We start from the raw sequence: 20,376 nt of genomic DNA on the forward strand, positions 1-20,376 counted from the left end.
CTCTTTGGGAAGAGTGACCACAATAAGCCAGAATTTTTCACTCAGATGAAAGTATCTGAGATTAGGATCCTGAGTTTAAATAAAGGAAATTAGGATGGTATGAGATGTGAGCTGACTATGATATATTGGGGATTATTATTTAAAGAAATGACAGTAGATAGGTAATGGCAAACATTTGAAAAGTGCACGGACAAACTGCAAGCGTTACTCGTTCCTGTCAAACAATGACTAACAATGAAAATTAGGGACAGTGTTGAATCCAAGGAAGAGGCAAACAAACTGGCCAAAGAAAGCAACAGACCTGAGGATTGGAAACAGTTTAAATTCCAGCAAAGGGAGACAAGGAAACTGATTAAAAGGGGGGAATAGAGTTTCAGAATAAGCTTAAAGGAAAGTACAAAATGATCGTAAAAGCTTTTATAGGTATGTGAAGAGAAACCTGAATAGTAAAGACAACTATAGGTCCCTTACAGGCAGAAACAGAACTTATAATGGGGAATAAAGTGGTGCCAGACCAATTAAATACCTATTTTAGTTCTGTCTTCAAATATGTAGACGCAAAAAATATCCCAAAAATATGAGAGAACGCAGGGTTAAGTGTGAAGAAGGAATTGACATAAATTAGTATTAAAAAGGAAATGGCCCTGAGGAAACTAACACAATTAAAGGCAGATAGCTAATGTAACCCCAATATTTAACAAGAGATGCAGACAGAAAAGAGCCAATTATAGCCCAGTTAGCTTGACATTGGTAGTGGAAAAAAAATGAGTCCATTATAAAAGGTTAATAGCAGAGCACTTGGAAGATAATGACAGGATCAGACAGTGTCAACATAGATTTATGAAGAGGAAGTCAGACTTGACAAATCTGCTGGAATTTTGATGATCGGGAGGTGGGGTGCAGTGGATGTGGTTTACTTAGACTTTCAGAAGGCTTTCAATAAGGCCCCATATAAGAGATTAACATGTAACATGTGATTGAAGATCCTGAGCTGAAATAGATTGAGGTTAGTTGTTAGGTAGGCAACAAAGAATACAATAATGAGGTCTTTCTCTAAATTATTCTCAGTGACTAGCAGGGTACTGTAGGGATCAGTGTTTAGACACTGTTATTCACAATAAATATCAATTATTAGATGATGAAAGTACATATTATATCTCAAAATTTGCAAATGACGTGAAACCGAGTGGGACTTGTGGAGAGGATGCAGGCAGGGATGCCTCAGTGTGATTTCAACAAGTTAAGAAAGTGGGCAAATACATGGCAAGTGCAGCATAATATGGATAAATGTGAGCTTATCCACTTTGATAACAAAAATAAACAGGCAAGCAGATTATTATCTGAATGGGAATAGATTGGGAAAGCAGGAGGTGAAACAAGATCTCAGTATTCTTGTACACCAGTCACTGATAATAAGTATACAGGTCCAGTACATGATGAAGAAGCTAAATGGTACATTGGCCTTCATAACCAGAGGTTTTGAGCACAAGAGTAAGGATGTCTTGCTGCACTAAAGACGGTATTGGTAAAACCACACCTGGAGTACTGTACGGTATTTAGTTTTGATTTCCTTATCTGAGGAAAGATGCTTTGGCTATTGAGTGAATGTGAAAAAGGGTTGCTACACTAATTCTTGCCAGAACTGACATACAGGGAAAGACTGGATAAGTTAGGAATATATTCTCGAGTTCTGAAAAATGAGGGAGTTATGGTTAAAGTTAGGGTTAAAGGACTTTCATAGAAACCTATAAAGTTCTCACAGGAATAGTCAGGATAGATGCAGAGATGATGTTCTTGTTAACCAGGCAATGTAGAACCAATGGTCACAGTATAATGATTAGGGGTAGACCTTTTAGGACAGAGATGGGGAGAAATTGCTTCTCTCAAAAAGCAGTGAGCCTGTTGAACTACCTACTATAGGAAATGGTTGAGGCCAAAACATCAAAGGCTTTTACAAAAGATGTAGATATACTTCTTTGGACTAAAAGGATCAAATGATACAGTGAGAAAGTAGGGAAGGATGCTGAGTTGGCAATTGGTTGTAATCATACTGAATGGCAGAACAGGCTCAAAGAGCTAAATGTGCTATTCCTGCTCCTATATTCTACGTTTCCAACATAAGACTACAATTTTGTTCTTCAAGAATGGATGTTTTTCTGATTTGCTTTTCACTGGGAGTTGACTTCCAACAGCTGATACAAAACAGGGAGACATTAGGCACGTTTTCCACTCATGTTGTCCCGAATCCACCATTGTCTCTGCTGTGCCCTAAAGATGTTGCCTGAAATACAGTTCATTTGTTTATTCCCATGTCTGGCTTTGTTTTTTTTTATAAGCTGGATAATGTACAGATAACTTCCATGTCAATGTGTGAAACTTCACAAAGATGAATATCAAACAGGAGATATATATCTGTGTGCCTGGTTTCAGTCATTTTGATGGCATATTAATTTCAGTTCAGACTGGGTCTTGTTTATTGATAGTTCCATGAACGGGCCCAACCTATGGTCAGGTGGCACTGCAGTCAACTTATTTAGATGTATTTCCTTTTTAAAAGCCATTTTAATCCAGGAAAAATCCCAGGTATTAAAATGAGACAATAGAAATCAGTTTGATAGTTCATTTTTACAGTATCTAATCAATTTAAATTGACTAAAATAAATGCCATGCAATCAACTTGATTCCTTCCACTACTGGGTTGAGATGATAGCATACAATAAATCTAGTAAATAACAATAGTTAATGCTGCTTAACAGTTTGCACTGGAGCAGGTACACCTCATCAATATGATCAATGGAAGTCACGTATGTGCACTAAATCTGATTTATCCATTTCATTCATTTAGCACTCAGAGTGATTCTCCTGCCTGGTTTCCAATATATTTTAGTAGTTTAACAGGTTAAAATTCAGATTTAAGTACTTGCAAAATTTGGACTTTCAACTTGGTGAGTTCAAGCACTTAATTGTCAAATTTCCTCTCATTCCAAAGTCCCTGATTTGTCAAGGATGTTGTTAAATATGGTAGACTAGGTTTGACTGATAAAATAACAGCTTCTGAATGCTATTACTAATGTACAGATTGACCACTTGTGATGAAAAAACATTGTTTGTTGACTGATGCAAAAGCTAACATGATTTTTTTTTGAGGTGAACGATGCAGGATTACATGTTTTAGGGTACAGAATTCCAGCAGAGTAGATAATTGGTTTTTGAGAATTGGTGAATACAGAGGATCCCTGAATTACAAAGCCCCTGACTTACGAACACTTGTACTTATGAAGTTGATCCTTTATACGGATCTAATTTTAAAAACCTGATATACAAACATTTCCTGTACTTATAAATGGCTGTTTTAGATTGTTCTGTATTGTGTTCCAACTTGAATGCAAATCAACTCAACAAAGGAACCTTTTCACAACCTAGGATTGCCTGTGCTTATAATTTGTTTCATTATCAGTAGAATCTGGGAATGCTTATGAGGAAATTTCCCTGAGGGGACTCAATAGCTATCATTGAATCTGTAATTGGTAGATCTGACCTGGATTAATGGGATTCATTCGTTCATGTTCTGAAGAAGGATCACAAGACACAAAATGTTAACTCTGCTTTCTCTTCACTGATTCTGCCAGAGTTGTTGAGTTTCTCCAACAGTTGCTGTTGTTTCAGATTTCCAGCACCTGCAGTTTGTTGTTTTATTTCGTAAATTAATAGGATTTCCATTTGATCCCTAAGAAATAACGACTTTTCATCAGACTTCTGACAGACGGATGTGAAACATCGTACTGTGCTTAATCTTTTGAGTCCCGTTCAGTTGTTTACTGGAAAAAGTATGAATGAAATGTCATTAATAGATTACTGTACTTTGTTCATGGATCACAGGCACAGATCCTTTGTGTCTGCTGAATAATTTGACAATATTGCATTTCAAATGCCATTCCTCCTTTTCTATGAGAATTCTGAAAAATATGTACTTCTTTAGGGGCAATATATATTGGGGCAGATTTTGCTGGAATGGGAGATATTAGCTTTTACCTAAAAGGTTATGTCTTTTAAATAATTACCTCCAAAGCTAATGGAAGTATGAGCTGGCAAAAAATTGGTGATGGCCACAGGGCATCTTGGTGATCTTGATAAATAATGGGACCGACAGTATTCCTCCATAAGCAGTGGATTAAAGGACTGAGAAATGAACAGAAGAATTGACAAAGTTCGTGGATTAGAGGGAGTAGTTCAAAACAAAACCAGGTGTGGGAAGATAAATAAGGGTGAATAAAAGAGATTGGCTTAAGAGAGAGAGAAAAAAAAGTAAAGGAAAAGAAACATTTTAAAGCTTAAAATGTTTAAATCTGAAAGAATAATTGACAACATGCAGGAATAGATAAAGTTGTTTTCTGGGACATTCCATTAACATGTCGTTAGAAGCATTCTTGCTCTGTTGAGTATCAGCGTTTTCTATCAGCAGCAAGTTTAATTTGAGTCACTAGTTGTCCAAGACCCAAACTCCTTCCAGGCGAAAGGATTATTTACTTTGTACTTCTTTTAATTAGTAACCTGTAATTCATGCTTACAACATTGTCTCCTCCACACAGTCTATGTGCAAGTTGGGTGACCACTTATCAAAATGCCTCCGTTCAGTTTGCAAGACTGTTTCTGGGCCTCCATCATATCTGACTGACGTTAAACTTTCCATCTCACCCCACTCTGGCCTCTCTGTCGTCAACCTGTTACAAATGTTTTAAATAAGTTTAACTTAAGCATGGGACACAGTACCACCTTTTCATTCAGTTACACACTTTACAGTCTTATAAACTCGACATCAAATTCAACTATTTCAGATCTCATTCTCTGCAGTTGGAGACACATCTTTATTTCTTTGCTTGTTCCATTGTCACCCAGTTTTGTTTTGAAACATCATATCTTTTTATCACTTAATCCCTCAGGGACTGAATTACTGTTCCACGTAATTTTTAATGCCAAAGTTTCCTAGATGTCCTCAGTTTAAAAAAACACAGTAAAAATCTTTCTTAAAATGTCATATGCAAACACTTCTTCCGTGGTTATTTGATGAGTCATGGAGTCATAGTACTGTACAGTATGGAACAGACCTTTCAGTCCAACTCGTCCATGCTAACCAGATATACTAAATTAATTCAGTCCCATTTGTCAGTATTTGGCCCATTTCCCTCTAAACCCTTCCTGTTCATGTTCCCATCCAGATACCTTTTAACTGTTGTAGTTGTACCTTTCTCCACCACTTCCTCTGGCAGCTCATTCTGTACACGTACCACCCTCTGTGTGAAAGATTGCCCCTCAGGTTCCTTTTATATCTTTCCCTTCACCTTAAACCTATGCCCTCCAGTTATGGGCTCACCTGCCCTGGGAAAAAGATGTTGGCTATTCACCCTCTCCATGCCCCCTCATGATTTTATAAATTTCCATAAGGCAACCCTGCAGCCTCCGATGCTCCAGAGCAAACAGCCTCAGCCTTTCAGCCTCTGCCTGTAGCTCAAAACCTCCAAACCAGGCAGCATCCTTGTCAATCTTTTGTGCACCCTTTGGAGTGGCATGGTGACTCAGTGGTTAGCACTGCTGTCTCACAGCGCCAGGGGCCTACATTCGATTCCAGCCTTGGGCAACTGCGTGGAGATTGCACATTCTCCCTGTGTCTGCATAGGTTTCCTCTAAGTGCTCCGGTTTCCTACCACAGTCCAAAGATGTGCAGGTTAGGTGGATTGGCTATGCTATATATCCGTAGTGTTCAGGGATGTGTAGGGTACATTAGTCAGGGGTAAATGTAGAGTTATAGAGTAGGGTAGGGAAATGGGTCTAGGTGGGTTACTCTCTGGAGGGTCAATATGGACTTGTTGGGTCGAAGGGCCTGTTTCCACACTGTAGGGATTCTATGAAGATCTTTCCTATAGCAAGGGAACCAGAAATGAATGCAGTATTCCAGAAGAGGCCTGTATAGCTGCAACATGACATCCTAACTCCTATACTCAATGCAGTGACCAGTAAAGGCAACTGTACCAAATGCCTTCTCACTGCCCTGTCTACTTGTGACGCTAACTTCAAGGAACTATGAACTGTATTCCAAGGTCTCTTTGTTCAGCAACACTCCCAGGACCTTGCCATTACTGTACAAGTCCTGCTCTGATTTGCCTTATTAAAATACAATACATCACATTTATCTAAATTAAACTCCACTTGCCACTCCTTGGCCCATTGGCCCATAGGATCAGGGTCCTGTTGTACTTTGAGATAACCTTTTTCACTGTCCACTACACCATCAATTATAGCATCATCTGCAAACTTACTAAATATATCTCCTATGTTCACATCCAAATCATTTATGTAAATGACAAAAGCAGTGGCAGCATCGATCCTTGTGGCACACCATTGGTTGAAGGCCTCCAGGCTGAACAACAACCCTCCACCGCCACTCTCTGTCTCCTACCTTCAAATACCTTCTGTATTCAAATATCTAGCTCTCCCTAGATTTCATGTGATTTAACCTTGCTAACCAGTCTACCATGCGGAACCTTGTCGAACATCTTGCTAACTTAATATGGAACATCCACTGCTCTGCTTTCATCAGTCTTCTTTGATATGTAAAACTCAATCTCAAAACCACGTTGACTATTTCTAATCAGTCCTTGCCTTTGTAAATGCACGTAAATCCTGTCCCTCAGAATCCTCTCCAACAACTTACTCACCATTGACATCAGGCTCACCGGTCTATAGTTCCCTGGCTTTTCCTTACGACCTTTCTTAAATAATAGCACCACGTTAGCCAACCTCCAGTCTTCTGACACCTCACCCATGGTTTTATAGAGATATGTAAGGTTGTTGATGGAAAATTTGAGAAGTTAACCAAAATGTCACCAAAAAGATGAAGCAGCTCTAAGCTAAATATAACCAAAGCACCACGGAATAGATATTTATTTAAAATATGTCATGAAAGTAAATCATTGTATGAGGGAAAAGTTTGGCTCAGGTGGTAAGACTTTCTTTCCTGAAGGCAGAGGTTGTTGGTTCAAACTTTCCTCCAGGTTATCATGAGCACATAACTGTCTGATTCTTTGACGCCGTACTGAGGGAGTATTGCATGATTAGATCTGTCAATCTTTAGACAACAGGCTGATTCACAGTTTGATGATATATGATTATATTTGAAAAACAGATCGTCAGGTTAAAAAAAGTAATACACATTGCATGAACTCAAAACTGTAAACAAGAAATTCTGGATAAATATAACAGGTCACTTAAGAGAGAGAAAAAGAAAGGTTTTTCACAGATGTCTTGCCTCTCACCTATGGCTCAAACCTGTCCCTCTTTTTGACATTAACTGGGCATTTTATTTTCCTACATTAATCTGTCGTTTTCCCATTTATATGGTAAGAGATGACCACATCATGGAGAATTTGGGATTATAGAGGGAGGTTGATGATTTGTATTGCAATTTTCAATGTTGTGATATAGTGATTTGGTTATGACCTTGGAAATAATTCTTAATTCTATGTTTCATTTAACTCTCGGATATCCAAATCAGGATATCCAAAGTTCTGAAGAAGTAACTCATGATGAGATTAAGGAAGGACAATTAACAGGATCCCTCTCATCCACTGCCCCACCAACCCCATCTCTTCACATGCTCTCATTCATTATTTACTTGTTGTAGACAACTGGAAGTCATTTCAAATGTGACCTTGCAGGTGGTATTTTCCCAACAGACAAAGGCGAGCGAGGACACAATCAAATGAATCGGTTTGTACTCGATGCACAATTGAAAACAGAACCAAATGGCTTCACTTGTGTGTATGAAATAATTATTTGCAGACAAAGCTGTATTTCATTCAGATTACATTTAAGCTCAATTGGGATAGTAATGACCCTCTACTATATAAAGCCAGACTAGACTAGTAGGGTAAAATGCAGTTAGAACACTATCCAATAGATCTCAACAGCACCAATAGTGCACAATAGTATAAAAACATCCAAATTAGCTAAAGTACCCAACAGTATTCTGTTGAAAGTATGATTACTGACAGTGCACAAAACACTCAACAGTACACAACAAAATTCAGTGATATCCAGCATTATGCAACAGTATCCAATAGTACAGACCACCACTCAGCAGGGCACGCTAATGTTCAACAACAGGCAGCGGCATGCAGCAGTGTCCAAACAACTTAAGTTATACAACAATGTCCAACAGTGCAAAGCCATATGCAGAAATACAAAATGGTATCTTAACAGGGAATAATATCAGCAACTCCAATAGCAGCAAAAGTGCTGTACAAAATACAGATGGCAGATAACAACATGCAAAAGTGATAGTACTTAATAGTGTGATGCAGCACCCAATAGTATGCAACAATTATTTCAACAAAGAAAATAAAATTAAAGTTTACATCTGATGGAGGTTCACAGACAAAATATTATTGCCCTCTTTCCATAGATGCTGCATGATGTCTCGAGTAGTATCATCATTGTATGTTTACACTAAAAAGCACCATTAGATGCTTTACATGGTTGAGTAGAGGATGGAGGAGAGGAGAAACAATATGAACAGATACCAAACTATGGCATGACATTTAGGAGAGTTGATGGGAACCATATTTGATGGATTCTGACAAGGTTTTTGAAGGTAAAGAGAGAAGTGGAGAATTTATGGGTTTTCAGCAGGGAATTCTGGAAAATAGGTCTTGGGAGGGCAGAAGCTCTGCAACCAATGAGAAGCAGAGATGGACAAGAGATCAGAGTCAGAGACTCATAGAATCTAGGAGGAGTTCCAATGCTTGAAAACATTATAGAAGATGGGAAAGGGTATAGAAAAATGTAAGGACATGAATGGAACTAGGAAACTAATGTACTTCATCAAGAGCAATGGAAAAATAGGACTTTACGTGGGACAAGATCTTGGAAATGGATTTTTTAAAGGTGAGAAACAGAAGGTTAACAATGAGGACATTGGAGAAATACCAATAAAAAAGGAAGGAATAAAGGGTTGATCATGAAGCAGATAACATTGCAGAGATCAATGCAAGCAGCCTTGATGATGAATATGAGATGGTTTTCCATTCTGCTTCAGAAATTGCCAAGGCTGTATCTTATTTTGTTACAATGGAGGCTGAAAACGAGACAGCAGGAGCAGGAGATTGGCTTCATGGCAGAGATGACCTTGGAGACAGAATGGGTAGATGTGATGTAAACTGCAGAGTGATAGAATTAGAGGTAGTGAAGGAGGCAAGTTGGTAACTGGCTTTTAGAGATAAAGAAATATGTCATTGGTGTTAGGATGCAACAGTGTGGTTGAGGCTTTTGAGAAAGTGCCCAAATAAGACAACAGGCCAGAAGCAAACAGGACTTGATACAGGATACGGAAAGAAGTGTATAGGATGAGCTGAGGATTTGGAGTATGAAAAATGGTAGACAAACGAGGAGAACAATGGAATAATTAAGGCTGGAGGACAGAAGGGTATAGCTGAAGATTTCATTGAACACAGTTTAAAGTTTATGATGAAACATTAGGATTCAGTTTGAGATGCCATCATGAACGACAGTTTTATCTTGTTTCTTTTGAAAGTATCTGTTAACCAGAATGTACATTTTCATGCAAGGAATCAATGTTTCTCAGCCTTTGTGTTTTTTGACTTCTGTAAATTTCTTCCTCTCCTGTATCTTCCATCATAAGCTGACCACCAGAATTATCTAGTCTCTGTCTTAGCTGGACAGTTTACACCAAGCTAAGTAGCAGTTAAGTTGTCTGACTGACTTTGTGCTGATAGAGAAAGCAGCCTTTGTGAAGGACAGTATATGGGACATGGGGCCAAACAGGGTATTGAAGGTACGGACATACTGGCTCAACTTTAAACAACAGTTAGAATGGCAGCATCCAATTGCCCACAGCAATACTGACAGTATGCAACATTACAGTATCTCATCACACACAATGTGAAATGTTAACTACTTCTTAGTTGCTATTTGCACTCCAAGAACCAGTTTTGAACATATGTGCTGTGGGGATTCAAACCTTCCTGCCAGTAATGGGTATTTGTGAAATCAGTCTCTTTGTGCATTTCTGACCTCTTGTATTTTAAAACTGTAGATTTCCAGCACTTACAGTTCTCTCTGACTGGACAGGTTCTGTGATCTGGAGTTTCCAGTTGGAAGCAGCACTCACAATGAGTGCCTGTCAGGAAATCACAGGCATTCCTATGAGCGCTCAAGTTACATTGTTTGTGAGAACTATAAGCTATTGTTTTTATATCATCTCATGAGATGTCTGTGTTGCTGGCAAGGCCAGTATTTGTTGCCCCTGAACCACCTTCTTGAACTGGTGAAGTCCATATGTTGTAGATACAGTGTTATGGGGGAGTACCAGGATTTTGATCCAGCAACAGTGAAGAAATGGCAGTATAATTCCAAGTCAGCATGGTGTGTGACTTGGATGGAAACTTGCTGGTGATGGTGTTCCCATGTTTGCTCTGCCTTGTCCTTCTAGGTGTGGAAGGACCGTAGGTGAGTTGCTTCAGTGCATCTTTTATGTGGTACACAATGTTATCACTATGTGCTGGTGATAGAGAGGAAGATGGCTTCGGATTAAAAACCAAAAGAATTGCCGATGGTGGAAATCAGAAACAAATACAGAAATTGGTGGAAAGGCTCAGCAGGTGTGGCAGCAACTGTGGAGAGAAATCAGAGATAATGTTTTGTATCCAGTGACCCTTCCTCAGAACTGACGCTGAGGAATAGTGGATTTACCCCTATTATCTCAGATAAGGGATACATTATTGCCATTTCTTTATATGACTAATACCAGAGATATAACAGAGCAGCTTCAGATTTTTACAAGGAAGAAATTAAATGTTAAAAATAACTCCACCCCCATAACACCTGCAGATCAGAAAATGTGTGTGGCAAGATTGTATTTTTCTAAGTTATTTGTCATAGTAAATCTAGTTAAATTTAGGTTGTAAATAAACCAGTTTTCAATTAGCATTGTCAAGTAGGATATTCAGAGTTAAAGTTTATTGTTTAGGACCTTCTGGCAGAACAGAAAATGTAATTATATATATTTTTTTAAATTACCACAATGATAATAAAATAATCCCTTAATAGGGAACAGTATATTTCAGCTTTGTATAGCATGTTGAAACATGATTATTTAGTAATTTGCTAGTAGATGTTTGAGTCACCACACCACCCATGTTTAAAACCAGTCTTGAGAAGAGTGATCATAATTTGATGGAATATCACATTGAGTTTGAGAGTGAAGATTTTCAGATGATTATTTGCTATGATTTTACATAAGGGAATTAATACATGATAGGGGCAAAATATTAATCTGACTAAAGTGTTTGATAATGGACAGAAAACAGGGAGTAGAAGTAAATGATCATTTTCAAATGTCAGGGTGTAACTACTGGAGTGGTGTAAGGATCAGTAGAGTCATAGAGTCATAGAGATGTACAGCACAGAAACAGACCCTTCGATCCAACCCGTTCATGCCGACCAGATATCCCAAACCAATCCAGTCCCAGTTAAAGTCAGTTAAATATATAATGACATTTTCTGTTCTGCCAGAAGGTCCTAAACAATAAACTTTAACTCTGAATATCCTACTTGACAATGCTAATTGAAAACTGATTTATTAACAACCTAAATTTAACTAGATTAACTATGACAAATAACTGCCAGCACCTGGCCTATATCCCTCCAAACCCTTCCTATTCATATACCCATCCAGATGCCTTTTAAATGTTGCAATTATATCAGCCTCCACCACTTCCTCTGGCAGCTCATTCCATACACGTACCACCCTCTGCATGAAAAAGTTGCCACGTAAGTCTCTTTTATATTTTTCCCCTCTCTCCCTAAGGCTATGCCCTGTAGTTCTGGACTCCCTTACCCCAGGGAAAAGACTTGGTCTATTTATCCTATCCATGCCCCTCAATTTACAACCGAGATCAAAACAAAAACAGATGGGAAAGAAGCATGGCTCAGGAGCTTACACTGGGATAAATGAGTGAAAATAAGGGAACAGATGGAGAATAATGGGGGGAGATGAGAGTTTATTCAGAAGGTTATGACGAATAGAAAAAATACCTATTTTCTAAGGGCAAAACTATACCAAATGTTGGTTTTCAGAGGCAATTGGACATCCATATACAAGAAAGCTAATATGCAGGTATAGCAAACAATTAGTAAGACAAATAATATGTCACTTTTTTTCTGTGATGTGCAGATGCTGGTGTTGGACTGGGGTGGACAAAGTTAAAAAAAAATTACACAATACCAGGTTATAGTCCAACAGGTTTACTCTCAAGTAAATCTGAAGGGGTTGGAGTGTAAGATTAAGGAAATATTTCTGCCAATGTGTGAGGAGCCTGGAGTATTGGCTTCTTTACCTAAAGAAAGATATTGTGGGGGTGCAACAAAGGCTTACTGGATTGATGCCTAAGAACATAAATTGGCCTATGTTCTCTAGAGTTTAGAAGACTGAGACTTGATCTAATTGGAATGTATAAAACATTTAGGAGATGTTACTGAGATGCTTTTTATCTTGGCTTAAGAGTCTGAAGGTAGGGGGTCAAAATCTCAGGATTAAGCAATCAACCAATTACTACTAAGATGATAGATTTTATTTGCACTCAGAGGGCTGTGAATCTTTGGAATTTTCTACCAGACTCTGTACACTCAGTTAATGAGTATATTTAAGGCTATAATCAATAGTTTTTGGGTACAAAGTGAATTGAGAGATGTAGGAAACAAATTTGGAAAGTTTATCTTCATTTACAAGTCCTCATTTACAAGTTTTCATTATTAGGACTACCATCTCAACAGATAATACGAATAAAGCTAGTGTTACCCATATAAATGTTGGCCAAATTACTCCATGTATTAGTCTATGATGCCATCACAACTAACACAGAAGAAGTGAAGATTTTATCGAAGATCACCTATGATCTTTTTGAGTGGTGGAGCAAGCTTGAGGGGCTATATGGAAAATTTCTGCACCTATACACCTATTATAATGAAGGACGCAAATGACCTTTCTTTTTCAATAGAGATTAGGAAGTTAGGTATAAAAAGGAAAATACTGTGGAAAATTTTGTCCAAAACAAAATTGTGCAATATGTTGGAAAGTCATTGAAGCATAAATAGGTTCATGAGGTAAATTAACTTTGTCAAGATTAAAGAAGTTAAAGATATGATGAGAAGGGGCATGTTGACTTGAACTGTCACAAAGCAATCTGATTGTTGAGCCTACAGCTAAATTTTTGATCTTAAAAAATGCATTATCTTTATTATTCTAAAGCAGGCTGGGATTGTTTAAATATATCAGGCATTAATGCTCAGGATCCAACCAATATAAAGAAACCTAATTGGAGCTTGATTGTTTGGTATAAACTATGTTGCAGAAGCCATTGAATGACAATCCTCTTCATACTGTAATACTCTAAAGTAATCCTTAATCCTAAAACTACAAATATGACTGTATGTTGGTCATCCCATAATTTCTAATATAAAACAGATTTTTTAAAAATGCACCCTCTATAATACTGGAAACATTTTTTACTGCTGTATGCTTTGTGAATATAGTGCTGAATTAATAATCCTTGAACTCTGACTGCTAGTTTCTTCTTCTTTCTGTGAAACTAGCTGTTGATCGTTGATGGGGCTATTGATGCAATGATGAGATGACTCTTGACATTTTCCACTTTTGCCAAACAGCCTGACCAGTCTTGGGAATCACAAAGAGACATCTGCTGAATGCAATCTTAACGGTAAGCCAATAGCAATGAAACAGTACACACTGCTCCCAAACGTGTTCATTGAAAAATCCCACCTACCATGATTTGTTATTTAAGGTTAGAGTAGTGTAGTTGCTGTATTGGTGATAATGGGTTATAGTCCCCTCAGGAAGTTCGAGTTGCTGTGGCAAGCATGTTCTAGTCTGGAGTTATGGATAATGCTGGCAGAGGTTCCTTTCCTTCATGTTGCTGACCAGGCCTCTCTCCTGCTCTCACTGGTTGCCATTGGCATATGTTGAAAGGATGTCCCTGTTCGGCCACATTATAAAAACATCTTCCAACCTGAGCTCAAAGGCAGGCATCCTCTGCACTGCACCACAAAACCTCCAGTAGTTATATTACTGACCCAATAATGAGAGACCTGGACAGTATGCATAGGTTACCATGGCAGTTGGAGATTTGAGGTCAGTTTAAACATATTGAGAAATGAGAAGAAAAATTGGTTGTTAAGTTGATAGAATTTCATGACAAAATTGGCTAACTAATTTCGTTCAGGAAGCAAACCAGACATCCTTATTTGGTCTATATGTGCCTCCATTTACAAAACAACATTATTAATTCTTAACTGCTTTTTGTGAATAGTGCAGCAAGCCCATTCACTTGTAAGAACTCATCAGGATGCCAGGAGTGGGCATTACAAAATGCCTAGTTAGCAAGACCCAGTTTTCAAGAATAGATTAAATAAAATCATTTGCTAACAGGAAATCCATAAGGACAAAAAATAAACAAGAACAAAAAAAACTGAGCCATCTATGTGTGGGTCCTTCTCCAAAAGGTCCAATAACAGAACTCCATTTGTCTTTTCCCTAGGATGGGGGAGTTTCAATATTAGGGGGCATATTTTTAAGATCAGAGGAGAAAGATTTAAAAAAGACATGAGGGGCAACTTTCTTACACAGAGTGACTCCTGTGTGGAATGGATTTCCTGAGGAAGTGGTGGATGTGGGTACAATTGCAATATTTAAAAGACATTTGGATAAGTACATGCATGGGAAAGAATATGGACCAAGTGCAGGCAGGTGGTACGAGTTTAGTTTCGGATTATGGTCGACGTGGACTGATTGGACTGAAGGGTCTATTTCCGTGCTGCATGACGCTTTAACATTTTGCCAATTTTTTTTACACAGGTGTAAATGTGTGGAATGAACTTCCAGAGGAAGTGTTGGATGCGGGTACACTTAGAACATTTAAAAGACATTTAGATAAGTCCACGAATAAGAAATGTTTGGAGTGATATGGGCCAAATGCAGGCAGATGGGACTAGTTTAATTTGGGATTATGGTCAACATGGACAGGTGGACCGAAGGATATGCTGTATGAATCTATAACATGTTAGGTACAGTTTTCAATGTGTAGCTATATCTTTACATGGTATTGAAAGAAATTGTTGTTAACAGCATGAACACAATTACAATGTTAAGGCACATAACATGTACATGGTTTCTTACCCGAACATCCTCCCTACATTTTAGCATTCTCTAATAAAAATGCTTCCACCTCATTCTCTAAAAGTGAAGCCATATAAAAAAGCTTAAGATGCTGTCTCTATATATATTCTGTGGTTACAAATGAAAGCATTCATGTGTATAATTGCACATCGTAAGTGTAGGTGCACACTTCTCTGCAAAAAAATCTACTAAAGTGACCTGCTTTCCCAATTGTAAGTGTACGTGCACAAATGAGGTAAGGACCAAGTCTTGTCCCAGGCTATAGAAAATTGCAACTGTACCTGACAGATGAGGAAGGGTTTCTCCGAGGATGGGAAGATTTAATCCTTCTGTCCAAATGTTCACCTCGCAATTCAAAAGGGCCTTCTTCAATATCTGAACGTTGTGATGCTATGATTGAGACAGGAAATAAGTTGTTACAATCTGCACTCCTTCATCAGCAACTATTTTTAACTGAGAGATAGAATATGTATTCAAAAAAGGTGGAGATAGTTCCGATATGCGCAGGAAACAGAGAGAGAAAGGTTTCACTAGGTTAAACATAAACAGGAAGTACATAGCGGAGAGAAAAAAATCAGAAATGGTGGTGCTTCTTTAATAAATGGTCCAGTTTAGACTGAATAACTCTGAAGTAAATTAATTGTGACTAAAAATCATTAATTTTATTTTAATTGTATGGCTTTATCCATTGTTATGTTACAGACAATCTTTGTGATTGTCTCTATGTTGGTCTAGTGTTTGTGATATGGGGTTAGTTACCTGGAGACCATGTGTTTAATCCTACTTTGACAATGAAGTGAAATCGAATTAAATAAACTTAGGTGAACATCACTCTTGTAAAATCTCAGGCAAGGAAATCTCTACCCTGACCCAGTCTGGTTAACATTCAACTTCAGTCCTACATGATGTGGTTGACTTTGATGCTCTTTGACATGGCCCACCCAGCTGCTCAGCTGGAAACAATCACAGCAAAGTTCACCCAGAGGATAACTAAATTTATTTACCAGCAACAATAACTTCTCTGCCAGCATAGTTTGCAATGCTGGGGAAGCAATGGTGGACAATTAAACAATTGGGACCTCCACTACACCATAGACACAGCGATGGTGACCCATCCTGTGGCTGGATCTATTGGTCATGGTTCTAATGACTCTGTGCGGGGAATGTCAGAAACAGAACTGCTCCTTAATAATGTAGCAATCAGCAGGCGAATTGCATACAACAACAGTTTAGCATCCTTCTCTATACAATGGTGCTAGTGGACTCTCATAAAGAGGATGCCTCTAAATGACAGAGGGACCTTATTCCAAAGAATGCAACAAAAGCTACAGCGTGTAAATACAGCAGGAGATTATAAATGCAGTGGGATTACTGACACCTTGTACTCCCACCTTTATCCCCCAACATCATCCAAGAAAAGCAGCACTGCATATAAGAGCTTGTTCATGAATACTTCCAGTTTGAAGTGAGAGATCTGTGACTCTGTACAGCCTATGTGATCATGCATTGTCTCCTATGGTTAATTCTGCTTCATGGAAATAACTATCTGTAGTCTACAGATATGGTGAAGATTGCTTGTGAACAGGATAGTATCCCACACTATTGGACACTGTATGTATTTCACATGCAGAGTATTATGTTTATAGACATCTTTAGCCTGTATGTGAAAATTACTGATTAATGCAATTGCCCCTTGAAGAGTCTAGTTTCACTCAGAAGTAGAGCCCCGACAGAATAAGTTCTTTCCTTCAGCCCCCCTCTGGGTGTGGTGACATCAATTTTCCATTTCACATTTACAATTAGCATGAGTATGAAAGGCAATGCAAGTTGTGCTTGGCACAGGGTCAGCTTGGTCATCAAAGGACCTGCTCACAGTAAACCTCCAAATTCCTTTTCTCCTTGTATTCCTTTTTGAGCCATCAGTACTGAGCATGTTCACACACATCTCTTTAAATTATGGCTTCATCTCCCAATGTTACTCTCTGAGTTCTGGCCTAGACCTTAGTCATGCCAACCATCATGCTGGACTGTCCCCCTTTAAACCAGGATGGTTGTGATTGTGAATTACCCAGCCCCACTGACCCTCAGTAACCCACCTTATTCTATGCGCTACTGCCTCCCTCTTATTTGTTGATTGGCATTCTCTCTGCACCTCACCGTCCCCACATTTGACTACCCCAATTGTCCCTGCCACAGTAGTGACCCTGATAACCCTCTTTTGACTGTAATTGAGCTCATCATCAGAACTGACCATGGTGCACCCTTCTGAGTAAGTTATTCAGGCAAACCTGATAGGTGGCTGGGCCTCTGAACTATCTCTGTGCATCTCCCTGACTAACTAATCGCGAATCCCTGGACTCGTGCACCAGATCTGCAGGACTGATCTTGACCCACTGCCCGGACAGCAGTGATACAGGCTCCCTGATCCTGACCACCCCGAACGGCTGAATAACCCTATTCAAGCCACTGACCTGAGATCAGACACTGCTCTTAATCTGTGCTGGGACCTCCTGAGTGAAGGCTGTCTTCCTTGAGTTGACTAAGACTACACCCCTTTGCCATACAGACATGGCCATTTGGTTGAAGGATATGCAGTGGGTTTACCACATAAGCTGCTGGCACGTGGTGCATGGTCACATTGGTGTACCATGGTGCCATGCAGGAACATGTCCACTCCCTTGCTGACAGCCCTGTCAGGCTGTCTGGCTTTGTGTCTGTGCTAAACAACAAGGCAATAATAGAAGCACTGTGAGCATTTAAGTTCTGAATGAGAATGTAAAGCACAAAATGACTAGGTAGGGCAAGGCACAGAGAGTGGTACAAATATGGAATGAACTGCAAGTGGAATTGGTTAAGGTGGGTACATTAACAACATTTAAAAGGCATTTCAACAAATAAATGGATAGGAAAGATTTAGAAGAGGATGTGTAAAGTACAGGGAAATGGGGTTAGCATGATGGACATTTCGGTTAGCATGGACCGGTTTGGGGCAAAGGGCCTGTCTCCATACTGTAGGACTCTAAGACACTATGACTCTATGAAGGCAAGATGCTGTGAGCATCTGAGTAGGTGTAAAGTGAATGAGTGCTAAGAAGCCAGCATGGAATCTTTGACATACACCAAATCCATGACTTTGGTGCATGTCCCAGTGTGCAAACTGCCCTAGCAACTGTATTACAATGAAAGTTGCTAGTATGTTCCGAAGTGCAGACTATATTTTAAGAGGATTTGGAGGTGGGCCATGAGGATGTGGAGAGGCTGGTCTCTATCCAATGCCTTTTTCCATGGGTGAGTAATGTGGACAGTCAGTGCCCATGGAGTGTAATCTGGGCCACTTGGGACTGGTGTCCAAGATGAAAGTGCAGAGGAGTGAGCAGTGAGCTGGAATCACCAGGTACCCACACTGACTTCCACGTCAGGAATTGTCACTGACATGTTTCTCTTACTGAATGTGGGAGAATTGGAAATTGTACTTCAACGATGAGAGGTGAGATACTATTGGCTACAAATAGGCATCCACCCCCACTCACTAATTAAATCTTTTGCTTTACCATTCAACATGCTGTCAGAAAATAGGACATTTTACCTCAATATCATGAATCTCATTTCTGCTTATCTCACCATATTTTCCCAAACGGCTCAGCATTTTCCATGCCATTCATGTGCTGGGAAACTCTACCCTCAGTGCCTGATATGCATGATCAATGGTTACATTCATAAAACTTTAGACTTTTAGATTGAAGGAAGAAATAAACTGGTGTGGGGTGGGGTGGGGGGGGGGGGGGGGGTGTGGTTGATGTTTCCTTGGACCCTGACTACCCATACTGAATAATGCCCATCTTAAATTGGGGTGAATTCTGATGAGATTGGGTGGGCACTTGGGTGCAACTTGACATCTGATAAAATGACAATAACATTTATTGCAATTCTGGGTTTCACTCCTGAGTTGCACTCAATTTAGAAGCTCAAAGCTTATGTTTCAAGTCCTGGAAGAGAGGCTATTTGAAGTTTAAGTGTGTGAGGCAGTTTTTTGAACTCAGAAGTAATCTGGAATAATAGTTGAGAGGAGTACTATTGATTAATAATGAAGCATTGAACAGTGATAGAGGACTTAGTGAATGGAGGCTGGAGAAGAGTCATATCTTAAGCAACCTTCTTTCCTGTTTCCTGCACAGGATGTAGTGGCTTTCTGAAATGTAGTGTGAAATGTAACCTCTTAAGACAGTCACAGAAAAAAATACTCAACGCCACAATATCCTCAGCAAAAGTAATGGACTTTTACAGCAGGTCGAACAGGAAAGTCCCACGGATCACTAACAGTGAGTAGAGGTGCAATGACTTCAGCAAAGTCTTATCCACGGCAATGTTCTTGGATGTGGTAACCACAACATCCGGGTTGTGTGGAAATCCCATACCATCTGTTTTCACACCAGCTAAGCAATGAAGCATGGTGCAGTAATCTCAATCTTTGCAGCTCATGTGCTCCATATCTTGCAGCTGATGTAGGTCACAGCACAAAGAGACACAGTCCTGGATGTGATTCTAAACCCACAAACCCCCTGATAAAGTAATATTAGTTGCGTTTCTTCATTGACTGAGAAAAGGAAAGATAAAGTAGATTAAAGAGGGAGATAGAATACCAGTAGAAGCATGCTCTTCTTCTGTAACTGATTAAACAATTCCTAGTCCAGACATTGTGAATGCATCTGTGAGTATTGTAACTATATTAAATCTCTGAAGCATCCTTCAATATCACATTATCTGTGCCTAGTTCTTCTGTCACAAGTATTATATAAGCATTGCTACATCAGGTAAGATATGTGGCAGAAAGCAAAACCCATATCACCTCCTACGGGAGAAAGTAGAAGAATATCTCGGGTCTAATTTAGCCTTGGCCTCTCATCTGCCAGCTGGAGAAACAGAGGGGGTATGGCAATGCCTCTGCTGCCAAATTTAAGGGCCAATCAAGCACGGATTGACTAGTGTCAGACTTTCACTGGGATTGAGGACTCCATGAGGACTGCAGTGTTGAAAAGTGTGGTTCTGGAAAAGCACAGCAGGTCAGGCAGCATCCAAGGAGTAGGCGAATCGACATTTTGGGCATAAACCCG

General features: G+C 39.2%; 1 protein-coding gene across 1 annotated transcript in view; it reads right to left on the reverse strand.

Moving 5' to 3' along the window:
• The window catches only part of LOC140493576 (circularly permutated Ras protein 1), an 80,180-nt gene extending 64,481 nt beyond the window's left edge, over positions 1-15,699 (reverse strand). The window contains exon 1 of the mRNA XM_072592155.1: positions 15,547-15,699. The gene's annotated coding sequence lies outside the window, so the exon portion shown is untranslated. The remainder of the gene's footprint in view (positions 1-15,546) is intronic.
• Positions 15,700-20,376: the final 4,677 nt, after the last annotated feature.

The sequence above is a fragment of the Chiloscyllium punctatum genome, chromosome 22, assembly GCF_047496795.1.
Source record: "Chiloscyllium punctatum isolate Juve2018m chromosome 22, sChiPun1.3, whole genome shotgun sequence".
Lineage (NCBI taxonomy): Eukaryota > Metazoa > Chordata > Chondrichthyes > Orectolobiformes > Hemiscylliidae > Chiloscyllium > Chiloscyllium punctatum.